Source organism: Stegastes partitus, unplaced genomic scaffold (assembly GCF_000690725.1).
Source record: "Stegastes partitus isolate 25-593 unplaced genomic scaffold, Stegastes_partitus-1.0.2 Scaffold324, whole genome shotgun sequence".
NCBI classification, from domain to species: Eukaryota; Metazoa; Chordata; class Actinopteri; family Pomacentridae; genus Stegastes; species Stegastes partitus.
Window position 1 is genome coordinate 198,726 of NW_007578055.1, and position 12,460 is coordinate 211,185.

Here is a 12,460-nt window from a genome sequence, read left to right on the forward strand (position 1 = left end):
GTCGTCGTCGTTGTTGTTGTCATCGTTCAGTCCAGTGCTGTTGTGCAGAAGGGAATGCTGGGAACTTGGAGGACTCAGTGCAGTGGACCTGGACGACAGGAGAGAGGAAGACGATGTCACACCTTAAACAATAAAATGTATTAATTGGCTGTATTTATTTTGAGAATTTATGACTTTAACTGCTAAGTTTTGAGAAAAAACAAACAAACAAAAAAAACACCCTGCACATTCTTGTTTTCCAAAATGGCCGCTCGCTTGCCTCCCTTTGTAATTCTGTTTTTGATTTTGGCCAAGTTCCATCCTGAGCGGTTAAGCAGTTCCATACTGTGCAGCTAAGGCGATTGGATTTTCATTTGTGGAGCTCAGAGCGCTAGAAAATGACATTAAACTGCGCTTCTTTTCCAGAAATAGTGCGCCGGCTGCTCTGGATAAGTTCTTATTGGAACTAGTGTCTAACAAACATAGTAAAAGCTAAACAATGGACCCCCAAAAGTAACTGCACAGACCACAAAAGTAACTGCTATTTATGTGCCAATCCTTTAAGAATACACCTTTATTGCAGATATGTTGGCGTGTCACAGTCGCTCCGTGTTACTCAAGTGACCCTGACACTGAAGCAGCTAAATGGAATGCAGCCGTCATTTATTCCACCTGTGAATTTATGGTGTATCTTCCTACAACCAACTTTAACCGCTGTTGAACGAATCAGCCGGTTGCGTAACGTCCTTACATTTGAGGCTGGAGGGCGACTCCTCATGACGTCCCCTCAGCGGCGCTCTTCACACAAGCAGCGAAGGCCTCCATCAGATCTTTGCAGCCCTCGGCTCCCTTCTCCGCCACACTGAAAGAAGAAGAAGAAGAAGAAGGATTAGCGACAATTAGATCGCAGTCGTTTCAACAGCGTCGCGAGTCGAGGTTTTGTCAGCAGCAGTCGGACTCGACAGTCCAACTAATTCTGTTGTCAAAACACGTGCTTGTTTCATGTGCTAACGGATTGGAAACAAAAACAAGAGAGAAGAGGTGTGCACAAAACAGACTTTTCTCTTGGGATGAATGAAGTACATCTGAGTTGATCAGAAGAGAGAAGAAGTGAAAGATGAGAACAGAAAGAGAAGGAAAGTGAGAGAGAATCCGGCCTCTCATTCAGGACAGCAGCCGACTCTGCCACAGTGCATTAGGGTGATGGAGCGAGAGGGAGGAAGGGAGGAGGAGGAGGAGACGGGGGGAGAGGAGGGATACAGAATGTGGATGGACCCATCTGGTTGACAGGACGCCAGAGAGGGAGGGAGGTTGCGTGATAATACAGAGATGACAGGAGACGGAGGTAAGAGGAGGAGTCTCCTGTTACATGAATGTAAACTGGTTCTCTGACTCCTCCTTTTGCTTCATGACGTCCCATCATCACAGCTTTTCCCATAATCCCTCACTCACACTATTGAAGATCGAGGTCACCAATCTCTCCATCCCAGTTCAAATGAACTTCACAGCGTCCAATGCTGACTATTGAAAAAACAGTTTTCCTATTTTATGTACACACTTAAAGGGTAAAACTGGCCATATGGAACTCAAGCAAGTCCAGATGCTACGATTAATCTACGAGAATAACCATGACCTGGATGACACGACTGGCAATATGGTTTTTCTTTTGGTCTTTTTATTACGTCACAAAATATTGTGAGCATTGTTCCTTTAAGTTAAAATTGTTGAATTTTTTTGGGAAATTATTCCGTTTTTTTCTGTTTCAAATAGTATTTCTTTTAATTAGGTATTCGCCTGCATATATCATTCAGCATTTAGCAGCATTTAGCATTCACCAAAATCAACCAGGATTAAAAGGTTAAAGAAGTATTACGCTGCGTTAGCATTGCAGTGCTATAACTGTGTCAAACTAACAACGGATGTTTAAAACAAAAAGCTATAAAACTGATGCTGTACAACATTTCAGTCCACATTGTTCTTGTCAGAACAGGTGCCTACATTACCCACAATGCAGCTATGACCACTGGAGATTCAGGTGTGTTGTGCTAGCAGCGGCTAATGTAGCCCTGACCTGCTAACCTGAGGCAGAGAGAAGGAGTCGGCTACTGCTAAGCTAACGTCCCTCAAACATTACATCACTCGTTCTTTTTCGTTTTCAAAATTGTAGTCTTCAGACGTTACTCATGAAGTCAGTAACATTACATGAGGACATTTATCAGCTTCCTAGAGTCACCAACAGGTTTACACAACTTTTTGACTATTTCCCAACACCTGCAAATAGAATTTACCTGTATTTCAACTTAAAATGAACAGTTAATCAACTGAGAACAATAATTATTTGGCTTCTAAAACTCTATACGCTAAACACACTAAATATGATGCTTGAGCCAGGACATGGTTAGCTTAGCATAAAGACTGGAAACAGCTAGCCTAGCTACGTCTAAGGCTAACAAAGTCTATCGTTCAACAACTTTGAAGCTCAGAAGTTATGGTGTGGTGTCTCTTTTACATAATTAGACATCAATACGGTTACATGTGCAAGTTTTAGCTCAACTGCAACTCAATTAATATAATAAATGAAGAGTTGGCCAAACTATGGAGTCTACAATAAAAGAAGAAAAAAAAAAAGAGTAGAGTAACTAAGGGCTGAAATTTCCAGTGTTGATTAATCTTTTCATTATTTTATTGATTCATTGATTAGTTTGGTCTACAAAATGTCCAAAAATAGTGATAAACATCAATCACTGTTCTCCAAAGCCAAAGATGACGTCCTCAAATGTCTTGTTTTAAACCACAACCCAAAGATTTTCACTTCACTGTCATAAAGGAAACTAGAAAATGTTCACATTTCTCAAGCTGGAATCAGAGGATCAATTCACTGTTGCGGCTTTGGGGTAAAGTCTGCTCTACAATTGTCCAAAGTGTGGAAACAAACAGCATCACATTACTGTGTCACATCCATTTTAATAGAGCCGTTGAGCTGCACAGGGTCATCTCTGCTGCTTTATCTCTTCGCGTTGTGGCCGGCTGCCTATTAGTGATGTAACACACAGCTGGCTGCAGCAGATTATCACTCAGCACTTTACTTTGCCAGGAGAGATGCAGCGAAGCCAGAGTGCGTTAGGAAACGGGAGCCATTGAGTGTCGACTGTACTCGTGCATTTCAGAGTGTGTGTGTGTGTTGTGTGTTTGCGTGGACACAGTCGATGTGTGCTTATGTTTGACGCATTGCACTGATGACCCGACATCAGAGCAGAGAGTCGAACCCTGAGGGTGTGTTGTCAGATAATCCCGCTGGAGCACCAGCCGTCCAACACGACACACAATCTAAACGCAAAGACGAGGATTGAGGAACCTTATTGTGTTTTATCAGCATGAAGCAGCAGCATTGTTTCACCTGATTTCCTTTATTTGAAATCAGGTGACTGCACTGTGGATGCTTTCCTATCAGCATTTCTTAAGCAGCTCAGTCCTGATATGTAAACATGTATACGATGTGGGGATTATATAAGACATCGCAGCAGGGCGCTCACATGCAGAGGACGGCAAGGAGCGGATGACATCATCACCACCGCAGCCATATCACGCCATCTCCTGAGAGATCTCAAGCGAGGTCACGTTACAGGGTCATGGGGCAAAGCTGGGTCGTCATAGCAACAAGGAGGCAAAGCTTTCCTTCGTGACAATTCATTCAAGTAACGCACGACCATCTGTCCTAGCGAGCCGAACCAACTTCAGTGCAGTGATGCCGGCGCGCCCGGGTCTGGCCGACCGCCACGCCGGCTCCGTGGGAGAGTGACGTCGTCTCGGACACGATCAGGAAATGAATTCTGAATTATTTACGCTGAGCTTGCTGTACGCCGTCCCCTGGGACACAACATGCATAATAGAAGACGGAGCAGGTGCAGCAGTAAAACATGATGCAGGAGCCAAGCATTAGTCAAGAGATCATGTGATTAAGGGTGAGCGTGGCGTGCCGTTGTCCTGGGGGGGCAGTCGGTGAGCAGATCAGTGAAGCAGTGCATCCCTGGGGGTCTTAGGACAGCGACCTTTTCAAGCACTGCCCGTAAAAAGTATCCCTCGGAAGTTTTATCCTTTTTATTGATTTTCAACACTGAATCATGTTCGATTTAAGTTTTTGACAAGAATTTATGTTAAAAAAAGAATCTTTCATGTCAAAGTGACAACAGATTTCTACAAAGTAACGTCGAATAATTAAAGTTTGTGCCTCTTATTTCGGCTTTTCTCATCTCGTGCACTTTGTTTAGCATCTAAAGAAGAACATTTTACAATATTAACTAATAAAGTAAGCTTTGAAAAGCCTTCAACAGCATTTATTGCTTCCTTCAAAGACAAAATATTGTGTTTATTTCAATTTATATTAGATTTTCCAAGATGTGACTGTATTTTCAATCAATTTTGTTAAAGAATGACATCATGTACTTGCTCCTTCTGTTTAAAATGAGCTAAAAAATATAAAAATTAATATGATTTTTATGGTAAATATATAAAATAGTAGACATAAATAGGGAAATATGATAATAAATGTAAGTAATTACGGTTCATACATAGCAAATTAGGCATGGACATTCGTCATCTCTGGTTACCATCTGTTTTGGATTAAGAGACAGTGCTGCAATCTTTGAAAAAACAACAAAACTTTTTTGGGGGGGTGTTTCTTGCAATGAAAACAGATGCTTAGCTAACATGACTTGAATGCAATAGTAAAATCTGAGACACAAACTAGGATAAAAGTCTACAACTAGCAAAATGCATCTCATGTAAGCAGGATTGAAGACTTTAGGAATTCCCTCCACATCAACAAGATTCTTTAAGTGATGCAGAGGTGCAGAAAGCCTAATAATAAATAAGTCTGCTCCTGATACACAGTGCAGCATGCTGGGTCGGGGGGGAGGAGGCCGGTGTCGGTCTGACACAGCGGCAGCTCAACACTCAGATTACTGACTTCTGCAGAGTCACCAAATTCCGCAACGAAAACCAGGATGGTTTCCACCGGCAAGAATGTACATGCATGTCTGCGCAGACAACTGCAGGCGGTCGGTAACGGAGAGGCGACCATGTGTGTGTGAGTGAGTGAGTGGGTGGAGGGCGAAGGAAGAGTCGGGGGGCTTGTGTTCAACTCTCATGAGAAAGCCTGGAGTCAAAAGGCACAAGACGAAACCCTCCAGTGCGATAGATATATGAGTTTGGAGTAACTTCTTGCAATAATTGGATGCTAATGTCTCACTTTCTTTAAAAAAGCTAGACAATAAAATGTACTCATGCAGTGTAAGTATGTCAATACATACTTAACAGAGCTTAATGTGAGATTTTTCTTGAATTAGTCAAGAAAAATGTATATTTAAGATAAATCAAGCGGCTAAATGAAGTCAGAATGAATTAAATTTGATTCGATAAGGGGATTTTTTTCCATTGCAGAAACAATAAATAAACAGGAATGAAAGCTGTTAAATGACTGACGTTAAAGCAACAAGGATTTACATATTGTGCACGCGTTACATGGGATATCTTTAAGGCTTCACTCGCTTTTAGCTTGTTGCTCACTTCACCTCTGCATGACCTTCTCAAGGTCACGTGTCCTGCTGCTATTTAAAAAAATCAAACTGTAATAAAAAATGGATTCTCCCAATAAACCTCATAAAAAGCCTGCCCTGAAGCAGCGGCCAAAGGATTAAATCTGAAATCGAGCGAGTATAAAGAGATGCTTATCATCTCAACATGAGGGCCTGGAGCCAAGATGGCCGCCTCCATGCAGTCTCAAACGTGTCTCCGGCCGACTGTGAATGTGAGGCCTTTGCTTATTTGGCTGGTCTGGGTGAAGAGGGGCAGGTGTCAGGTGGAGCGGTAACGTGATCTATGGCTGGGAACATGTCACGGTATCCTGCACATACGGTCTCGCTCGTACACACGCCAACATCCATGACTTTTACAAGTTGCCATCTATAAATACACAAGGGTTCTGGTGTTGATTACAAGTAAAGCCTATAGAATCTGTGGTCGGCTTGAAGATGATTGAACTGAAACGGAAGGTCCAGACGGACTCGAGGCCTGGTGGCCCACGCAGGAGCGTTCGTCTTACTGTGGAGCTGACCGCAAGGAAGGACGGCGCTCGAGGGGGAGCCGAGAGTATGAAATCTGAACACTGTCCCTTGAATGAATGAATAAATGGATGTAAAACCTGCATTTAAAAGACACTAGATGCTTTGGTATCATAGAGATCAAAGTGGGCCTCCTTCAGCTGTGATGGATGACAAACTGTTACCTTGACCTGTTGCTGGCAGATTTAAGACACTCACTTGAATGGCAGTGAGGCCTTCCCAGAGCAGAGGTCAGTGTCAGCAGATTGAATGTAGTCACATGGAACAAAGGACTACTGAGAACATGGTTAGCTAGTAAAGCTGAATGGAGACATTTGCACCAAGAAGCTCCAAAGTTTTCACATCAAAGTCTGTTTACAGATCTTGGGGCGTTAAAGAGAAGGAATGTTTCTGTCCGTGGTTGAGTTTCAGGCAACATACCGATCTGCTCAAATGTCAGCTCTGAACCTTAACAGAAGACTTTTGGCTCCTGAGTTCAAATATCTGTCTCGTGATGTGTTTAAATACGGTCAGGAGCTTGTAAGTTGATGTTTTCTGAAAGCTTAAAGTTGACATTTTGTTTGCTGAGATCTTTAGAAATGGTCGAGGTCATGGAAGTACATTTTTCTTTGGTTGGTAAGTGTTATATTGGAGTTGTATGGACTTTTTCTTTGTAATTTTGTAGTATTTGATCCAGATGTTCCCAACAGTCTCAGCTTCTCCTTATCCCTTTGCATTTCCTACATCACCCACTCGTTAGCTTGCTAAATGGTTAGCCTCGGTGGCTTCGAGACACTGACAGTTGAGTTGCAGAGTTCTCACACTTAAATGTTGAGCACTTTGTGACTTCTCATGTCGGAATCAGAAGCTAATTAGAAGGCAGCATAAGAAGCTACGTTGGTCACGGTGGCTCAGACGTAACACTGACATGTCACCTTTTATGCTAACATGGCTAACTTATTATGAAACAGCTGCTTGTAAGATCCAGAAGTTTATTTTTAGCTAAAGAATTTTAGCTCTATATTCATTCTCCTGTAGCGCAGGTTTTGGCCCCTACAACCACAGCTGCATGATGAAATAACTGGCATTTAGCTTCTAGATGCTAAATGCTAAGTTCACCAGCTAGTCCCTAACTGTGTCTATCCTGATGGTCCAATGCTATGGTGGAAGTGAGGGCAAAGAGTGCACCAAAACAGTGAAAGGTAGCTAAACAGCTAAACCATTAGCCGAAACTTGATATAAAGCCAATTAACTGTATATAAAAGATGGACGTAGCAACCATGATGACACCCTTTGGTTTGTGGACTACTCTTTGAAGCCTTGAGTTTGGAATTTCGCCATCTTTTCAAACCAGATGTAATGATTGAGTGGTGGATCTGACTAAGACCCTTAAGTTGTTGCATATGGTAGCGACCTATCAATTTCAAGGTAGTCCTTTCTGAACATGATCGACTTTATTGCATATTTTACTCTGAATGAGATCAAAATTTTAAAACTGCATGTCAAGCTGAATTCAAAAAGTCTAGTTTAAGTCATTTTCTCATTGGTTTTACCTTCAGAACCAGAATCTACATTTATATTTTTTATATACAGTGTTTGATAAAGCTGAAGACAGCTGCAGATTCCCAAATAATTTACTGTAGGTTCATGAGACACACTGCTTTCACATTGATGACAGTTGCTTTAACTTGAGGTAAATAGTTCAGTAGCATCCCACTGGACCTTTCTGATGAACATTTGTGTGTACCAAATATATATCTGGTTAACAATTTAACATTACAGACACTATAGGTCGTGGGACAAACACCCAGAGCAAACATCTTGTATAATGTGTGGAGCCACTATGACCTGCAGATTAACACTGGCAGCTTAAAATGTCCTCTATGGCCATATTTACTGGTGCTGGTGCTGCCTGACTTTTAACCTCTCAAAGTCAAGGGTTCAGGTTCTGCTGACATCTGCTGCATGTGACGGCCCACATACAATAATCACCTGAAACCACAATACGTGGCGTGACTGACAAACACCTTGTCACCTTATTGTGTTGCTCTTTAAAACACCATTAAGCGGCAACCTTGGCCAGAGTTCCCAGTATAGGCTCTACTTTCTTTAAACAAGCTGCAGTAAATGGCACGAACTTCCCAGAGAATGTCTGGAATGTCTTTAACACAAAAGCAGCCCAAGTTATCTCTCAATGATGGCTGATTTATATGTCTAAACCCTAAACATAGATCTGTGCCAAATGAAATTTCAAGCTTCAAAGTCATCTTTACAGTTCGTCAACACAAAGTCGGCACTTGTAAAAATTTAACACATGATTAGCCAATCAGCCAAGCCTTGCGTTCATTCCCCCACCCCAACCTGCGGTCTTATCAAAAGGCTTCACACGCTCCCAGCCACCTTATCAAGGCCCGACAGTCTGGCCAACACCAACCTGGAGGTCTTCAGCAGCAATAAATTGTGCTTTTTTCCACAAAAACACCAAGATTAAGAATAAAAAGGGGCAAAAACACAACTTTACCTGCAACAAAATGCTTCCTGACAGACCATTTGATCAGAGCTCAAAGGTTGGTGACATTTAAAAAGAAACCCCTGTCTGTCAGAGTGTTTGTTGATGTGCAGATGTGTAGAAATGTTATGTAATTGCTGGTCTTCGCTCACTCAGAGCAGCGCCTGCCGCAATTAAAGACATCATCCCCTCCAAAAAAAAAATGTCCCTGCACTGGTGTTCCCGGCCGTTGACACAGCAAGAAGCACAAGGAGACAGCGGCATCGAGCTAACGCAAGGTATTGTGGGGAAAGGGACGCCAGTGACGCAAGCAGATTCCCAGCCTTCATCCATGCGTATGGACGAGCATCAAACAATCACCCCGCTGCCACATATCGTTAATCGGCAAACTGTTATCCCCGACAAGGGGGGACCCCAGGTTTCCATAACCTTCACCCCTGCTCCAAGCCAGGATGTCAAATTCAGTTACATCTCAACATCAAAGACACGGTGGGTTTTTCTGCGCTAACCCCAGTGTCCGCTGATGAGACTCCATTTTAGTTTGGCGCATTTTGGGATGCCATTGTCTACGAGCAATCCCTTCTTGTTTGACTGTGCAAGCTCGGAATTTTATTTTTTTTTGTTATTTTCCGTCCAAGCTCGGACGCGATGCTGCGTTTCCTTCAGCGGTTGGTCGCCTCGTTAGGTAACACATCGATAATCAGATTTTTTGGTCGGGGCTTCTTCACCTTCAGCTGTTAAACATCTGAGCAAACAGTCGAAAGCAACTCTCGAAACCGGACGAGAACTTGCGAAAGTGTCAAAGGTGGATCAAGAGGTTCCTACGATGAGTTTGGCATCACGGAGAAGAACCTTGACTCACTTCTGAAGGTTGTGCCCACAAAAAAGTAGAAGAAACACATCTATGCATTTTCTTTTTTGTTGTTTTTGTTTGCAACATGCACACCATCACCTACCATTTGTCCAGGTCAGCCTTGATGCTGGCACAAGCAGCGGGGACGGGGGCCTCGGCGGGGGCGGCGGCGGCTTCAGAGTCCGACATGTCTGTGGTGGTGGCGGCGGTGCTGCTGTGTGGTGCAAGAGGGTGCGTGTCCTGTCCTGTTCCTGTCCTCCGAAATCGCCTGTGGATCCCAGTGCCACCAACAGAGAGAGAGAGAGAGAGAGAGAGAGAGAGAGACAGTGGAGATGAGAGTGAGTTGGTGAAAGGGGAGGGCAGCACCGGAGGAGGTGGGAGGAGATACAACATGTGAGAGGGAAGCACACGTGTGGACATGGCGGTTCAGGGTGGGAGGAGGGTTGACAGGAGGGGTGAGGGGGCAGTGACCTAGGGTGAGGGACTGGGGGAGGAAGACTGGGAAACAAGGACAGGAAAAGGGGGAACAGCAGGTGTGCTGGGGTTCCCTATTGAATGAGGTTCACCAGAAGGTTTGGTTCCTCAGTAGAGCTCAGGCATCAAAAAAGTAGATGAACTAGAGGCACTAAAACCTGAATGTCAGCTTGAATTTCTGCTCCTTAGATACGAAATGTTGCAGGAAAACCCACTAATGTGACGCTGGATTCATGCATATCTCAACATATGCACAATGCGGTGGAGCGTATTGATCAGTTTCTGTGGCCCAAGCAGCATGGCAATAACAACAACCACTTCTCCAACAAGATACGTCCATTGAATGCTGCCATCTACTGGTGGCTCACTGCAAGTGCTTGTAGCATCTTGCAGCTACCGCAGCCTCCATCACAGCACATGGCTGCCATGCATCAAAGGTCAAGGAATGCAATGGAGTAAAATAAAATGAAAGGGCGCCATATTTCATAATCAGGCGTTAATGTGGTGTAGCTGTGGGCATTTACTGCGTTAAGTCAAAACCAAGCAGCCGAGCTCAGGAAAATGTCCCCGTAGGAACGAACTCAAAAGTGGTTCCAAGGTCATAGTCAGAGCTCAGTGGAACATCAAAGTTTCGAGACAAAATCTTTTCATTATCAGTTAGTAGGTGGATTAGTTTTTTTTTTTTTTGATGAATCCGTTGTTAGACTTTGAAAGGAAAACAAAACACTTATTACAACTTCTCAAAACATAAAGGGGCAACTTTGACGTTCTTGTTTCGCACGTCATAACGCTATAAAACTACGAAGAGGCTAAAGCTAAAGGATCTTCAGCTTTTTTCACCCCTTTCATTCGTTTCTGTCCATTGATCAACGAATCATTAAAGTTCTCTGGAGCTGCAGAATGACAATCATATTTTCAGCAGAATTATTCTTGATTAGATTTTGATGCCGTGGATAACGATTTTTCATCATTTAAACTCCCCATTATTTAAGAAAACAGGAACTGTTTTGAACCTCGTGGGATTTTTTCCAACGCCTGGAGGACAACAAGTGGAATTCATTTGCCTCAGTGTTACCAAGCTGCTGCACTGGTTTCTGTTGGTCAGCGAAGAAAAATTCAAACCATCTGAATGGCTGGTAATAAGAAAGGACATATATATAGCGGGGGGTTTGTGATTCATTACATAACGACCCTTTAACAGAATTATGATCTACTTACGACTGAGAATTGATGTCTCTTATCATTCCAAGTCTTTACTGATCCTTGTGTAATGTTACATCAGTCAAAGCCGTCTCAGACATTATGCAACCTGAGGAAGTCAGGATTTTGAGCTTCTGCTGGTTTTCATAAAGACTAGATGGGCTTTTGTGCACAGAAAAAAACACTTTGCAAAGTTTGCAAGGCGACTGCAAAACTAACCCCAACTCCAGAAAGTTTTCCTCCCTCAGCTGATCTTATCAAAGCTCTTGTGGCTTGTGACCCTTACACCTGGTAAAGATAAATGAGCCATGTTGCTTTGAATGAAGGGAAATGCAGTCTTTCACCACTTTAGAGGCAGCATTCAGAGAAATACTAATTGCTTAATGACGGCAGTTGAAGCAGAAATGATCAACTTTTCTTTTTTTTTTCCTCTCTCTCTCTTGATTTTGTAACCTCAATCCCACGTCAGCAGGAGCTCACACTGACTGGCCTCTTCAGATTCCTGAAATAATCCCAGCTGCTCATTCATATGCCACAAAGAAAAGTGTCTCTAAATTACATTAGCATCAAATGTCAACCAATTAACTCCCTGCATGGAAAAAAAAACCCTTCTCTTCTCACCTCCTGTTGCAGAAATAACACGTTCTAATGCATAAAGTCTCAGGGATGAGGTAAAGATAAAGCTTTAAAGATAAAACTGTACAAGATAAAGGAGGTGCAAAGTGTGACCCAGTGGCACCTTAACATAAAGTGTAAGATAAACACCATACATGTCATCAAAGTTTGTAAAGTGCAACAGTTTTAGATTTTTAAAGAAGAACAAAGGCTTCTCTTGGAAGCAAACTGAAATGTGCTTCAGTGAGGAGCCCATTCCACACCACCCTGCCAGTCCATGTGCACTAGAGGGAACACCATGTACTTTAAGACGCATGTGTGGCTTCCTGTGCAGAAACCCTGCATATAAGCTTGAATTCACAAAACAATGCTGTTGATTCCTACCTATCTGCAGATGGGACGTCTGGGTCCTGGGTCAGGCAGCAGAAAATGTGTGAGCAGGAATCTGCAAGAAAATGCCAAAGGGGGGCTTTGACGTGCTGCAACTGCTCTGTAGTGAATGTGATCTCAGTGAAAAGGGGGTGTGTAGCTCTGGTTTATGACCACGCGTGCATGTGTGTGCATGTGTGCACTTATTGTGTACGCACTGCCAGGAGCGACAACACAAAGAGGCAGCGTTTGGGGGGAAGGGATGGGGGAGAAGCAGAGGAAGAATTCTGAAGGAAGTTTGAGTCAAAGGAGAACCAGACTAAAAAAGACGACGCTCCTGTTTGAGATTCCATGAGGGTTAAA

The 12,460-nt window shown here is 43.2% G+C and overlaps 1 long non-coding RNA gene across 2 annotated transcripts; it reads right to left on the bottom strand.

Moving 5' to 3' along the window:
* LOC103358655 (uncharacterized) lies at positions 1-12,205 on the bottom strand. Of its 2 annotated transcripts, XR_520265.1 has the most exons (4): positions 12,113-12,205; positions 9,543-9,707; positions 731-841; positions 1-88 (listed from the first exon to the last, which is right to left on the bottom strand). It is a non-coding gene; the product is annotated as an uncharacterized LOC103358655 (long non-coding RNA). The 2 variants fall into 2 exon arrangements; XR_520264.1 differs by lacking the exon at positions 12,113-12,205 and having other exon boundaries at positions 9,543-9,767.
* Between the last annotated feature and the right edge of the window lie 255 nt (positions 12,206-12,460).